Source organism: Chaetodon trifascialis, chromosome 20 (assembly GCF_039877785.1).
Source record: "Chaetodon trifascialis isolate fChaTrf1 chromosome 20, fChaTrf1.hap1, whole genome shotgun sequence".
Lineage (NCBI taxonomy): Eukaryota > Metazoa > Chordata > Actinopteri > Chaetodontiformes > Chaetodontidae > Chaetodon > Chaetodon trifascialis.
Window position 1 is genome coordinate 3,547,643 of NC_092075.1, and position 13,458 is coordinate 3,561,100.

Below are 13,458 nucleotides of genomic sequence, written 5' to 3' on the forward strand. Positions count from 1 at the left end.
AAAACTGATTAATGGGCTCAGTCAGATACCTAGCGCTGAGGAAAAGGCTTAGAGGATCTCAAGATGGTGATCTAAATTAGTTTGTTTTGTCCACACTATGTTAAAAAAACCTCATAAAATAAAATCCAACACTTCGGTCTGACGTTGCTCAGAAAGCAGGATTTTTGGAAAGCAGTCTCTTTCTCATTAAGACCTCACCAGAGAAAGGGAGGAGAGAGCCCTGCTGGTTATAAATAGTAGCCTGCTCAAAAATCCCTTCTGCCAGTAAGTTCTTAATTAAATATGAGATCCAGTTAAATATGAACCCCTGAGAGTCACTGCTGCAGAGGAGACCTGAACAATGACATTAGCTCTTGCTAACAATGTTGCAGTAACTACAGGAGTTAGAGAGAAGAGCATTATTTCATGGTGTTCAGGTTCTTCGCAGCAGCAGATCTGCACCCTCAGTTTAAAGATAAAGTCAACACTGGCTGGTTAAAATGAGCCAACTGAAAGTTCCTGGTCCAAATCTGAACGCAGGCGAAATCCAGCATTAAGCATAATCCACTGCATTAACTGTACAGCAGCTGCCAACAACGCCTTCTTGCAACCCACTAAAACAATGGAAATCCTTCCTGTCATGATGCATATGTTTACAACTGAGTAAACTACAAATAAACAACAGCCAGCTGTGAATGTCCACAGTAACAAACAACAACAACAACAGAAAACATGGTCTCCGATTTGTTGCCACCGTTGCTTTTCAAGCGTTTCTGCTGGTTGAAAACTGCATTTAAACAATACTTTTCTGGGGATGAAGAAAGGCCTGCATTAACATTCCAGTCACAGCATTTAGCGACTGACACTCCTCTCTTTACGGATATTATACAAAACATTACAGGCAGCCATTATCGCAAAGCTGCGAGTCAGGCTATATTTCAAATTTCGCCTAAATTGGATTACTTCAAATTCCATTTTGCCATGGTGCAGCCTGTGACAGCCACAGAAATACCAGTATGTATACATGAGGCCTTATGGTGTTTATTTTTCCTGGCATCTGAAGCTGAGCTGAGAACCTCATCCATTCTCCACTTGGATCACTCCCACACGACACTGCGAAAGCACAAAGTTACCTTATTTACCACGACGGTTTATTTTGAACCATGACATACGAGAGCAGCAGCCGATTACTGTTTACAGTGAATTAAGTGCTCCGATGTGAATTTACAGTGCGTTCAAGTGCTGCAGACCAATGCTGCTTGTCTCCTTCCCAAGTCGCAGAGCACAAGAGGAGCTGCAGGGCTATCTGCTCTTGATCTAGGCTACTCACACAGATGGCGAAGAGTGGAAAAGGCAGGGTGGACAGAAAATTAGCAAAGCAGACATGAAAGAAGTACATTTATAATGTATGCATCACACAGTGAAGGTAAATATGTCAGGTTTGCTCTACACAGTATGAACAAGTCGTCATAAAGGTTGTTTATTATGAATAATCAATAGAAACTACTTTAGACACTAAAAACAGTTCTTAAAAACCTCTCTCAGCGGACTGTGTATCAGACACAGTCGCTTGTCTGTTCGTGTGTTTGTCCATATGAGCGAGAAAGACAGAGGGAGCACGATGCAGTTTGCCAAGTCTCAATAACCAGGTCAGACACATTTAGGTCAGAGGCGTGTATCCATGCAGACAACTGCCGCATTTTCCTTGTTAGCCGAATGGAGTCTATGGAAATGGATAACATTCCCCTAATGCCTTGTTAAAGTCATAAAGTTTGCTCATTAAATGCTCTTTTAGAACAGTTAACAATGAAAAATCACATGGAGGGATGGGTCAAAATACAGCCAACAGTCTCTCCCGATCTGAACCTAACAGAGAACCACAGTCCTTTGATAACAAGACAGTACTGGAATTGATTTGTAAAGGAGCGTTTTAGATAGAAGCTGCGGTTAAGAAGAACTAAATGAGGTTAATTTGTCTCAAATTTATGTTTTTTACATAAAATCAAGGCCATAATATATCCATTCAGACATGGACAAGAGAAGTCCGTGATCTGGATCATTTGAGAAATGATTTTTATATGAATCTCTAAATAAACAGGAAACTACTGGGGAAAGAACCAAGGAAGCTTAATTAATAGACACTTTTTCTCCCTAATTTGAAAACACACTGAACCTCTCCATCAAGGTAAGCACAGAGCTCAGTGTGAACTACTTCAGTTTACACCATTTTGAGTCACAGCTCGTCTTGTTTCAGGACAGAGAAAATTAATTGTGATCACAGGCTTTCTCAATCAACCATCTATCAGCAATCAGCCATCGCTCGCTCCATCGCAAACATGTCGAAGACAGCACGGGGAGGCCGAGCTGACTCATCAAGCGCCTCCAAATATGGGGACTCCGCAAGTGCCCCCATGGCACCATGTGCTTGCTAGTTCATTTTAAGTGGTTGCAATCAACATTTAAGCTACAGGGAACTATCACACATGGCTTTAAGAGGCTAGATTCAGCTCACTGTTTAGCTGTCCAGCCCACAGCATTACTGTTGTGGTTCACTTACAGTTTTGGCTGCAGCAGTTTTCAGCGAAAACGCCACCTGATCAGCACCAAACAGCAGACAGACACAGTTAGCGATTAGCATTTAGCAGCTACATAGCGTGTACTTCCTTCAGGAGTTGGCAGAGACCAAAACCAGAGCTAAAAGTGAGTGCATGTTGAGCTTACATTCAATGGGCTGTCAGAAACATGACTCGAAATTAATGACAATGTTTTATCTGTAACTACTGGATGTATACATAAGCATAGCTTAGCTGGTAATATGTCATGATCTATGTAGGAACCGTCCCTCATCAAACAGAAATACTGCAGGTCTAATAATGACAAAAGCCCTCTCAGCTGAAACTGAGCATGAGATAATCAATTAAACGCCCCGCTAAGATATCAGATCACGTGCATGAGGATAGTTAATTCAATCTGCAGATACTGTCTATCATTAGATACAGCTGCTCGACCAATCAAGAACTACTACTCACTTCACATAAGAAAGCGAAGTATGAAAAATCAGCCTCGAGTCTGAAGCAGCAACAGAGCTCACACAAAACTTTCCCCTCGTCTTTCAAAATCTCTGGCATATTCTTAAAATACATTTATTTCTATGAATGAAAAGAGGGAACTGAAGTCATCTCAACTTCAAAAGAAAAATCTTGAATGCAGCAGAAGTGACAGTCCTGCACCCTTTCAAAGTGGCCTTGAAGAAGAAACTGTGGCTCCTCTTAAAACGTTAAAGCGGGCATTTTACAGAACAACATATTTTCACCTTCGAAAAACAATTTGACAAACGTGAAGATGACTTGTACCCTCTGTGAACTGGTGGCACATACAATAAAAGGAAGTGGTGTCACGTTTTAAAAAGGCAGCCACTGCTAACGTGTGGATGAACGGTATCAGTCCTTAAACTGACAGCCGTGAAAGCGTATATACTGCAGAGAGAAGAAAAGACAACCATCCTATGGACAAGAGTGTATTGTGGAAATTACAGAGTGGCATGATGGTTGGTTTGGATCCAGGTATCAAGTGCGGACTGATGCAAATCCCGCAGCAGAGTGAAAGTTATGCAAACAGAGCGGCCGTGAGTTATGGGAAAAGCAAAGTGGTCAAACGGGAAAATGTGGAAATGTCGCACTTCAGAAATCCTCCAGCTCTGAAAGACAAACCTGTTCCCTGTCAGCAAAAAGCCGAGGAACAAAGCGTCCTGTCATCACGTTGTCCTCCTCACTATTTGGGTCACGAGACACGCGTCCACAGTGTCCTCAAGACAAACTGACTTCATGGTTTAAGGGGACCGTCTAGACGTCTAGAAATATGTTATTTGTAATCAATGTTTTAATCCAGTTATCCAAACACAATGACATATTGTGCTAACGCATGCAGCTTAGATTTGACTACATATGTGACTGAAAGTGACCACAAACGTGGAAAAGACGGGTTTTCACGAGCATCTATATCTTAACCCTACTCACATCACATTCACACGTGAGCATGAGCTTTCTGGAGGCTTTGTTTTTCTTATTTTTTGAGCCGTTGTGCAGACATGACAGAACAACAATCAGCACCCTGAAGGGACCTTTTGAAAGGTTTGTCCTTTTCATCCAGAATGCAGGCCTTCAGACAGCCTGCACATAAAACAGGACCATCTCTGCTGCTGCGGGTGTTTCAGGAGCCATAATGGACAAACGTAAAAAGAGTGGATCCTGCTGTGAACTGTGTGTTGTGGTCATGCAAAATCATCTAAGAGGCAGCTATTTTTTATTCTTTGCAATATATACACACTATCTTAACAAAGCTATAATTTATTTCTTCAGGATCCAGTCTAATATCCCCTTTGGTACTGTAAATCTCATATGTAGCCATTTCACTTTCCGGCTTCGCCTCCTTGATCATAAAAAGACAACTTTAATTGTACTCGGGGCTCCTAAGGCTTCATGAGAGGATGGTGGCTCATGTTGTAGCTCAGGGGAATCTTTGAGAAATAGTTTTCTTTCAAGTTTTAATATCTTCTCTTATATTTTCGCCATTTTATGTCAAAGCTCTTTAACTTTTTAACTTGTGTAGCTACGCATTCGCCCCCTAATATATGCCTTAAAGATCTAATGAGTGGCAGTGTCTGCGCAGCTTTCAGTTAAAAAATTATTCTGTATGTTTATCAGTGTTAACAAAGAGGTGTGGATCATGCATTCATTTTGTGCAAAATCACCATCTAATGGCAGTTACATTTTAACTGCACTGTATTCTACTGTCAGTGAGACAACTACGACGCTATAATAGCATTTCATTTTTACCTTTTTAAGACAAAATAGGATGCTGGCTGCACGCAGAGCTAGTTTGGCAGGTGTATCCTGGCCAACAGCAGAACAGGGCGGGGACCTCTTGTTGTTTCTTGTTATAGTTGGACGAATGTTTGACATGCGTGATGCATGTCAAACATGAGAGCAAAACTGTTCATATTTGACATATTTGCTCAAAGACACAGACATTTAAATCTGAATCCTAAAACAAGCTCAGCTACAGATTCAGCCTTAAGCTGATGTACTTGATGCGTCATCGAATGGCTGAAAACAGAACAGACCACCTCAAAATAACATCAATATATGTGTAACCTGCAGCGCAGAGTTACTGGGGTCATAAATAAAGGAATACATAGTAAAAGAGGAAGCTGCATCACATACCTTGTCATTTAGGACTCAAGCGCCTGGATCCCAGTGGATGGCAGATGACAGATCCAACAGCAACAATTTGCTTATCTAATGAGAAAGGACAAAGACAGAAGACAGCTTCAGCACCCATGCATGAAACAAACAGCGCAAACACCAACAATCTCCAGGTGTTTCAGACAGATTTGTAACTCTAACAGTCCATTTTTGATAGTGTTACAGCAGCTGTCATGTCCAAATTCCCTTCATCGGTGAGCTAACCTACAGCGCTGAGCTACCATGTCACCGTGCACTGTCCACTGAGCAGGAAACTGGTCATCAACTATGAGACATCTTCTGCTCCAAAGGATTTTCCACGAGTAAGAATGAACCCACCAAAAACATGAACATTACCGACATTATTCACATGTAGAGCAGCCGTGACGTGGCACGATAACTTCCAAGAGAATGTGATATCAGTACCAGTGTATAAAGAATACAGAAGTTCAGCATATGATGCTTGAGCTCTGCTGCAATGTGCTTTTCAGTTAGCCCGTTACATCTGCCGCACGTAAACAAGTATGAGCTGTTCAACAGGTCACAGTTTTGACGGAGCGTTACCGTTTGAGTCATGCATTTTTCTTATTGACAGCATGCCAGTGTTTGAGTGCCTTAAGCGCTGCAGTCAGAATCATGGCTGATGAGGCCTTGCTGAAGGTTTACAGTGGAGCTTTTAGCAGCTAAATAGCCATGTATTTCCTTCAGGAGCTGGTGGAGACCAAACACAGAGCTCAAGGTGAGCGCATGAAACATGACTCTAAATGAATATTTCTCTGTAGTGTAAAGCATTTGACAAAAACATTATTTTCTACCAAACTGTGACCCCAAAATCAAGGTACACGCTAAACCGTGAATTCTGTGCACTGTTACACGGCCAGCCTCTCGATACATACAGTATTGTTTAATTGATCATTTACCTAATCCCTTGCGAGTGGTGATGGAGAACTGCCAAAATCCAAAGCAAATAATGGGATTAGATAAAGCTCCTGTGAGATCTTTGTTCACATGTTCCATGGTACATGTTAATTATCGAGGAGCCTCTCTGCCTCTCATCATGTTAGGTTATGCTTGTTAAGGGCTGGCTTGAAAGATAATGTTCGACAAAAAATTTGACTCGTCAGCAAATGCAGTAACTACAGAGGGCTGTTGAACGGAGGTGGAAATTATTAATATAATGAATACGTACTGGAATAACTGGCTCCTCCTGCATGAGGACGCACAAGAAGCAAAGGCGGTATAGATTGTACTGCAGACAAAATGTTCTAGTTTTGCTTAAATCTGCCTGTTTATAAAGGTAATCCAGCTCCCTTAAAAACAAGAACCTGAACAAGCCTCAGCCCTGAAATTTGACGTAATCTTGCTCTTCAGGTCAGAGCATAACACAAGAGTATATTGTCTGTGCATGTCTGGAAAAGCATTAGCCTTGCCAGCTGATCTGAGACAAACTGAGCCAGCTAAAAGATAGGATCATCCCTCCACCATCCTCGTCGAGCACAATGGAGCTACAGAGCAGGAGAGAGGGAGAGGAGGGGGTAGGAGAGGCGAGAAATGAGGGGAGGAAAAAGAGAAATTTTGACTTATTCATAGCATCTCCCAATCAGCTGCTAACACATCGGATTGCGCTGACACTCATTAGTTTCTGCTCCACTTCCTCTCGGGCGCCTTTATCCTCGTCTCATCTATTTGGGATACTGAATCTCGCCAAACAAAAGTTCCCTCTGTCACACGCTGGAATAAAGCAATGAAAGCATCAATTTTTAAACTGGGGGTGGTGTTGGGGGCACAGCAGCTACACCACCAGCCTCCTCTCGCAGCTCAGGCGGCCCCATCACCGCTGCAGCCGCGCTGTGAAAGCAAAAGTAGACAGCGGAGGAAATCACCTTCTTTACATAAGTTCTATCGATGAGGAAGCACTTTGTCCCGTGCACAGTGACATTTAGGGGCTTCTGCATCAGGAAACTGTGTGTTCATGTCATGCTTTCATTCTGTGTATAGATTAATGCAGTATGACAGCGAGCATCCAGCATCTCTCTCACCTTAAATCTAAATTTACTTTGAAATTTTAGCGCACAAATAATAACCAACATGCTCGCAACTGTATGTTTGGCAAACAAATAGTGACCAGAGAGATTAGACATAAAATTACTCAACAGTATAATAAAAAATGTAACTTGCTTTTCTTGTCAAACTCTGTAAAAAAGGCAGTTCTTTATGCAGTCAATTACAGAGATGTGGTCATGCAATAGAGCTGCTTGTTTGTTTTGTTTGCTATGGTAATAATGTGATTCATTTTCGTTAGAGGGCTAATTGAGTATTAGTAATTCCAGTTTCTCTGTTCTTTCTCCTGTCCAGCCTGTTCCTTCGCTCTGCTAACAGCACGCTGTAAACTAAAATCGAATTTGGCCTGTTCTCAGACTGCTGTCAAACACAACGCCATGAGCAAACACGAGGACGGGCGCACTCACGGTCACAAGGTGTGTTCATTTTAATGACATCAGCGCCAAACGAAGATGCTCGCGAATCAAGGTGGGAGCGGACTTGTAAGTTCTTTAGCACTGGCGGTCAACAGTTGTAAACACAGAGCGGTACTAAAACTGCAATCTGTCACATGACATCACCGGCAGGCGGTGGTGTATTAGGGTCAGTGAACAAGGTGCTGACCAGCCTGTGCCTGTTCAGCCTGTTTAAATCGCAGCACACTGCTGCCAACGAAAGCCAGTCATGGAGTTTCTTTAAAGCCACCACTTTGCCTGTGCACACAAACCAGCTTTTATATTTGAATTACACTGCCATCCTCAGCTGGCAACTTTAGAGCGCCTTTTACAAATTAAAAGCTTTAAAAACAAGTGTTATTCCACCAAAAACACACTGTGGATGCAGTGACTCAGGCAGCAACTGGACGTAGCCGGAGCCTGCATCCACATATGCGGTCGAATACATCACAGACCGCACTGGAGGGCCATTTATTTAATGTCGTAGTGTGTGTAAGCAGATGTAAATGTCATTTTTGTGCCAGCGCTGTCATTGATTGTGACACACAAGCAGCAACAACAAACCACAATGTCCCTGAGCAGCAATAACATCATGGACGCCTGTGCATGGACTATAAACAAGATGAACTATAATTTCTGCTGAGGGGGGGCCAAGAGTGGATGCCCATTGCTTTGTCTTTGAGGAAATGGAGGTGATGAATTTGGTAATTTCAACACAGAGCAGGGGAAAACATCTGATCACAGGCAGTCACTTAATACATCCTTGAGGTGTGCTGAAACCAGGTTTGAGCTGCAGTCCACTTCACCTGGATGTAAGCGTGAAATCAGCTCAAAGGTCGCCTGATATGAACGAAGGGCAGAGGGTGTGAACAGGGTCAGAGGGATGCTGCGTCTGCTCATCACTCCAAACTACCGGGACATGAGTCCTGGGCGACCTGTCATGAAACCGGTTACCAACTGTTCTGTTAACCCTCAATCCAACTATGAAATGTGGACAACCAGTCCACCACACGCCACATACGGGATTCAGACTAATACACCACAGCACAAAATATTTATAAACGGATTTCTTGGCTGCATGTTGTTCTGCGGTGAATATGAATGAACATGAATATGAATGAACGAGGCTGCGCTGAGCCAAATTACTGTGCCAAACCTTATCAAAAACTTCTTTTCGTTTTAGAACAGTAAATATGCGCTAACTCTACGATAATATCATATATTAGAACTCTCCGAAGCCCAATTTCATCGCTAGAAAATAATCTACAGCAATAAAATATCTTACGTTTGATATTATTACAAACACTGTGGCTGTGGCTGAGTGTTTCTAACACTCTGTAAGCATGCTGCCTTGCAAAAAGCCCGGTTTTTGATACTTTCCTTATGCTGGGGATACTTGGCAGAGGACGACTGCACACACCCAGGATATTGCACTTTGCTTCAGCATGAATTTTGCATGTCTTCTTTATAAGTTATATAAAATACATGCTGATGTATCGGCATGGCGGTGGCGTACTGTTGCTCAACCCCGCACAGAGCTGGGTTCAGACAGCTTATCATCTGTGGACAGCCTGCAGACAATGCATTGCCCAGCCTACAGCACATAAAATCAGTTATGCTATACGGTAGGACGGCGGCTTATTGCAGAGATATGAAGCTTATCTGCAGCTGATATTGCAACAGACCGTTTCTTGCCGTGTTTACTTCTACGTAGAACTTTTCTTTCCTCTTTGGCAATTTGAACTCTTTCAAAATTCTTCCATTACATAAGTACGTTTACATAAATGTCTTGTTTTTTTTTTGTTCGTGTCAGATTTTTCCACGTGTTAGGACTTCGGAGCTGTTCGCAGCTTGCTCCTGTGTGGCGTCTTAATCAGCCAGTAGACACCAAACTAAAGCAGGATTTGGCTTCATGAACATATCTGCTGATAGACAGCAAGACTGGCAGAGGCAGAGGCAGATTTTTTCTCCTAACTGGGTCACAGAAGCAGGGAAATCATTAGGGAGAAAGCCAATGCACAGATGTATATTAGAAGAGCATATCAAACATTATGCAGATGTACAGTTTCCCACAAATATGGAGTCAAAAAACAGACTCACAAAACTTGTTATGGACCATCCATCTGCTGTTTGAAAGGCCTTCACTGCACTTAATGGGCGATTCATTCAACATTAATATCTACAGTTACTAATGGACATTACCTGCTATTTATTAAGCCAGCTTTAATAGCCAAAGGGCAACAGACCAAGAAAAAAAATCTATAAACATGGGCTTATATCTTTGAGTGATTTATCATCATGAGAAACAGTGGTGGTTTAGCATTGCTGTGGACCCACACACTGTCATCTGATTGTAAATCAATATCGCCTGCTACAAGTGTGTTAATAAAATAGAAATCAATTACACTCAAAGATCAGACACTTACAGGACAGTCACATCAGCCTCTGAAAGAGCAGACAAAATGTAGTTTTGAGAGCCACGTCAGGGCTTTTTATACAGCTTGAGTGAGGTTAGTGGGACTGAAACGCTGCTATAAATTATAGATATCAGCTCGGGACATCCCTAGACTCAATATAGCCTGCTCCAGATCAAGTTAGCTGCGCAGTTTAAGTTATGATCCACCCTTATGAAGAGCGTGCCACTAAAAAGTCCGTTAACCCCATTCAATCATACGGAGGCACATGCACAGGTCATAATACCTGCGTGGTGGCTGGTGACAACTGTGTTCACGAAAAAACACAAACAAATACGTGCACAGTGCTATCTCGCACCCATTTCTTTATTCTACAAGGCGATGACAAAGGTTTGGCCACAAATGCTCTTCCGCAGGTGCCTGACTAATCCCATGACCTTGCTTTGTCACATGACCACACTTGCAATGTCAAACCGTGGCCGCTGCCTGCCATCAAATCGTGCATTGTTTCGCACTCCGCTGCGTGCTTTCACCTGCTTTAAGGAGCAGGACGAGCCCTTTGGCTACCAAACGCTTCTCCCATCAATACCCTCCGCAGGGATTCGGCGGGATCGAGGAAAATCCATGGAAAGGCTGGAGGGAAACACCGAAACTCAAACTGAAACCAGGCAAGCACATGCACAAACACTGCATTTCACTAATAACTTAAACAAAGATGATGTGCCAGCTCGAACACTGCGTGCCGAGCGCAGCGCTGCAACAGAAGCTGGAGGAAGAAGCCGACGCCGTATTTGCCTCCACAGCAGATATGGAAGGGGTGGGCTTTCTTCCCCTCAGTAACTTCTAAAGCAAAATGCATGACTGTATGGATGAGCAGCGTCACAAAGCTAGGCTCGGGACACTCAGGCTTATCTTTAGCCTCCACACGGACCATTACACTATAGTATTTCTGGGGAGTTTAAAACGACAACACGGAAGCGAACGACTTTGAGTAACTGAAATTAATTGCTTGCGCGGACCTCCAGCTAATATCATCGGATCATAATCTGGCGATGATCTGAGGATAATGTCACCGCGGTCCAATTGGACTGGTTTGTGACAGCGTTCCCAGTAGAGCACACATGTCCTCAATCTCTCCAATGACGCACTGATTCCCACATGCTGAGAATTTACTTGCGGTGGCGTGTTAATATAAAACAAAAGACATTAATAAATGTCAGTATCATCAATGATGAATAGATGCTTAAATTTTACTGGCGACGGGAGATCTTACGCTGACTGTTGGTGATGTTTTATTATCCTCATGTCTCCATCAACCAGTCAGCAGTTGAGGTCACAGCGGCCTTGATCTCAGGCCATCAAAATCCAATCAGTTCGGCTGTCGCCAGCACAGAGGAACAAAAATCAGGTACAGAGCTGCAATTTAGAATATTTTTCCACTATCAATCTATTATTATTAGTAGTAGTAGTATTTTTATAGTCTGTACATAGTTTTCATATGAAATAAATTGGGTTATTTCCCCATCTTATCTTATCGCTCATAAAGGCTTTAAAATAACAGCCTGGTATTGGTCCAAAACAAATATGCATGGTGGCTTCGCGTTCCGGCTGCCACGTGGTTTTATTCCGTCCTCCACGAGGCTTCAAAACGCCCCAGGAGCTTGACACAGTGCCCATTAAAATAAGACTATTCTAAGCAGAACATAGAGCCGTTTCTGAGACGCTTCTGGTGAAATCACAAGCATTAGCTAGAACGGCGCTCCGACGGCCACATCATGCAACAGGATGCGTCCCAGGGAAATTTAGAAGTTAGTCTCACAACAACAGCAACAAAAAACATGTAAAATCTACCATAAGGCAAATCCATTTAAGTGCAACGAACGCTGGACTGACTAACTCATCTGCCAGCTACAATATGGGACATACAGAATACAAAATGACACCGCCACACTGGGAAAACAGCTACTGGCTCAGTACACACTGGCTCATTGCCTAACAACATTTTCTCACAGGTTTGGTCAACACCATCACCTGCAACTCGTCAGCAATGTCACATGAGTGTGTTGTCACTGAACACATGCTCAACAGCTCCATTGTTTACGCATTGCTCACTCATTGCTCCGGCATAGTTCTCTTTCCTTCTCACCGCAAGAGTGGAGGAGACATCTGAATCACTTCAGGGCTTCATTTGCTAAGGCCGGGAGAGGAAACGTGCACGAATATGATTACACAAGCAAGAACATTTACAAAGGTGAACAAAAAAGAGCTACAAGAGCTAAAAGACCCACCGCCATAACTGCAATACGTCAGCTCGCCGGCTCTTGGCGTGAACAAAAAGTCCAACTAATACTATGTTTTTTAAGAAATCCAACGCTTCTGACCCTCTTATGAAATCAAACAGAGCTGATATCCCATTGGTTCCCACTTCAGGATCTCGCTGTGTCCCCTTTCAATGGGAATTACATCACCTGAGGGAAGCAAAGATAACGTTTCATTGGGCTTTTAAAAGGCACTGCCATCAAGGAAAACCAGACGGAGTTTAGAGCTGCTGAACAAAACAGTCTGGGGCTGTTTCAAGGCAAAATAAACAAATAAAACAGGTTTTAACCCGTGTGACCTCGGCCTAATCCATCAAGAGTTTTATTTGTCCAACCCAAAGCATGATACAGAGATAAGGAGAAATGTACAATGGAAGCATTACAGGCTTTGGCTTAAGCATCATGCAGCCTCTGTAATGAAGATAAGGAAAAACATTGCTTTTGTTGAGCGCCATTGTCAAGTCTTTGCTTTCTTTCGAGGCTCAACTAGTTGTTTTGCTCGTGTATCTACAACACTGCTATGGCATCAGTGTGAGAAAAAAACAGTGCCATACAGGGCCTTTAAGTGAAGCTTATCTTCCTTTCCAGATAAGGTCTGCTGTAAATGATCATAGCAGGAACAAGGAAAATGAAATGCTCGCCAAAGGCTTTCAACACCTCAATGAAAACACACCACTGCGGTAAGACTTGGTGCATGTTTCTGTGATTTAGGCCAGCATATATTAAAGCTCAGCGTTGCATAACTACACTTGCTTCTGATTAGATGAATGGCCAAAAATTTCAATGTGGAGAGGAAGGCAGGGGAATAACACGACGTATTACACAGCTTGAGGGAGGGACCCCAAACTCTGGAGCCACTGAAATGTTAGATTATGCGCACCATGAGTCAATATTATTATGATTAACTGGATAATTTCTGCAAACAGCTGGGCACCAGCTCTTAGATAATGGGCCTACAAGGATGACAAGTGGCAGCTGATATGTCATTGTCTTTATTTACATTTTCTGG

General features: G+C 42.8%; 1 protein-coding gene across 3 annotated transcripts in view; it reads right to left on the bottom strand.

The window, feature by feature from the left end:
- Positions 1-13,458, bottom strand: part of erbin (erbb2 interacting protein) — a 48,246-nt gene that overhangs the window by 33,203 nt on the left and 1,585 nt on the right. For all 3 annotated transcript variants that reach the window (XM_070988648.1, XM_070988649.1, XM_070988647.1), the window contains exon 2: positions 5,202-5,276. The gene's annotated coding sequence lies outside the window, so the exon portion shown is untranslated. The remainder of the gene's footprint in view (positions 1-5,201; positions 5,277-13,458) is intronic.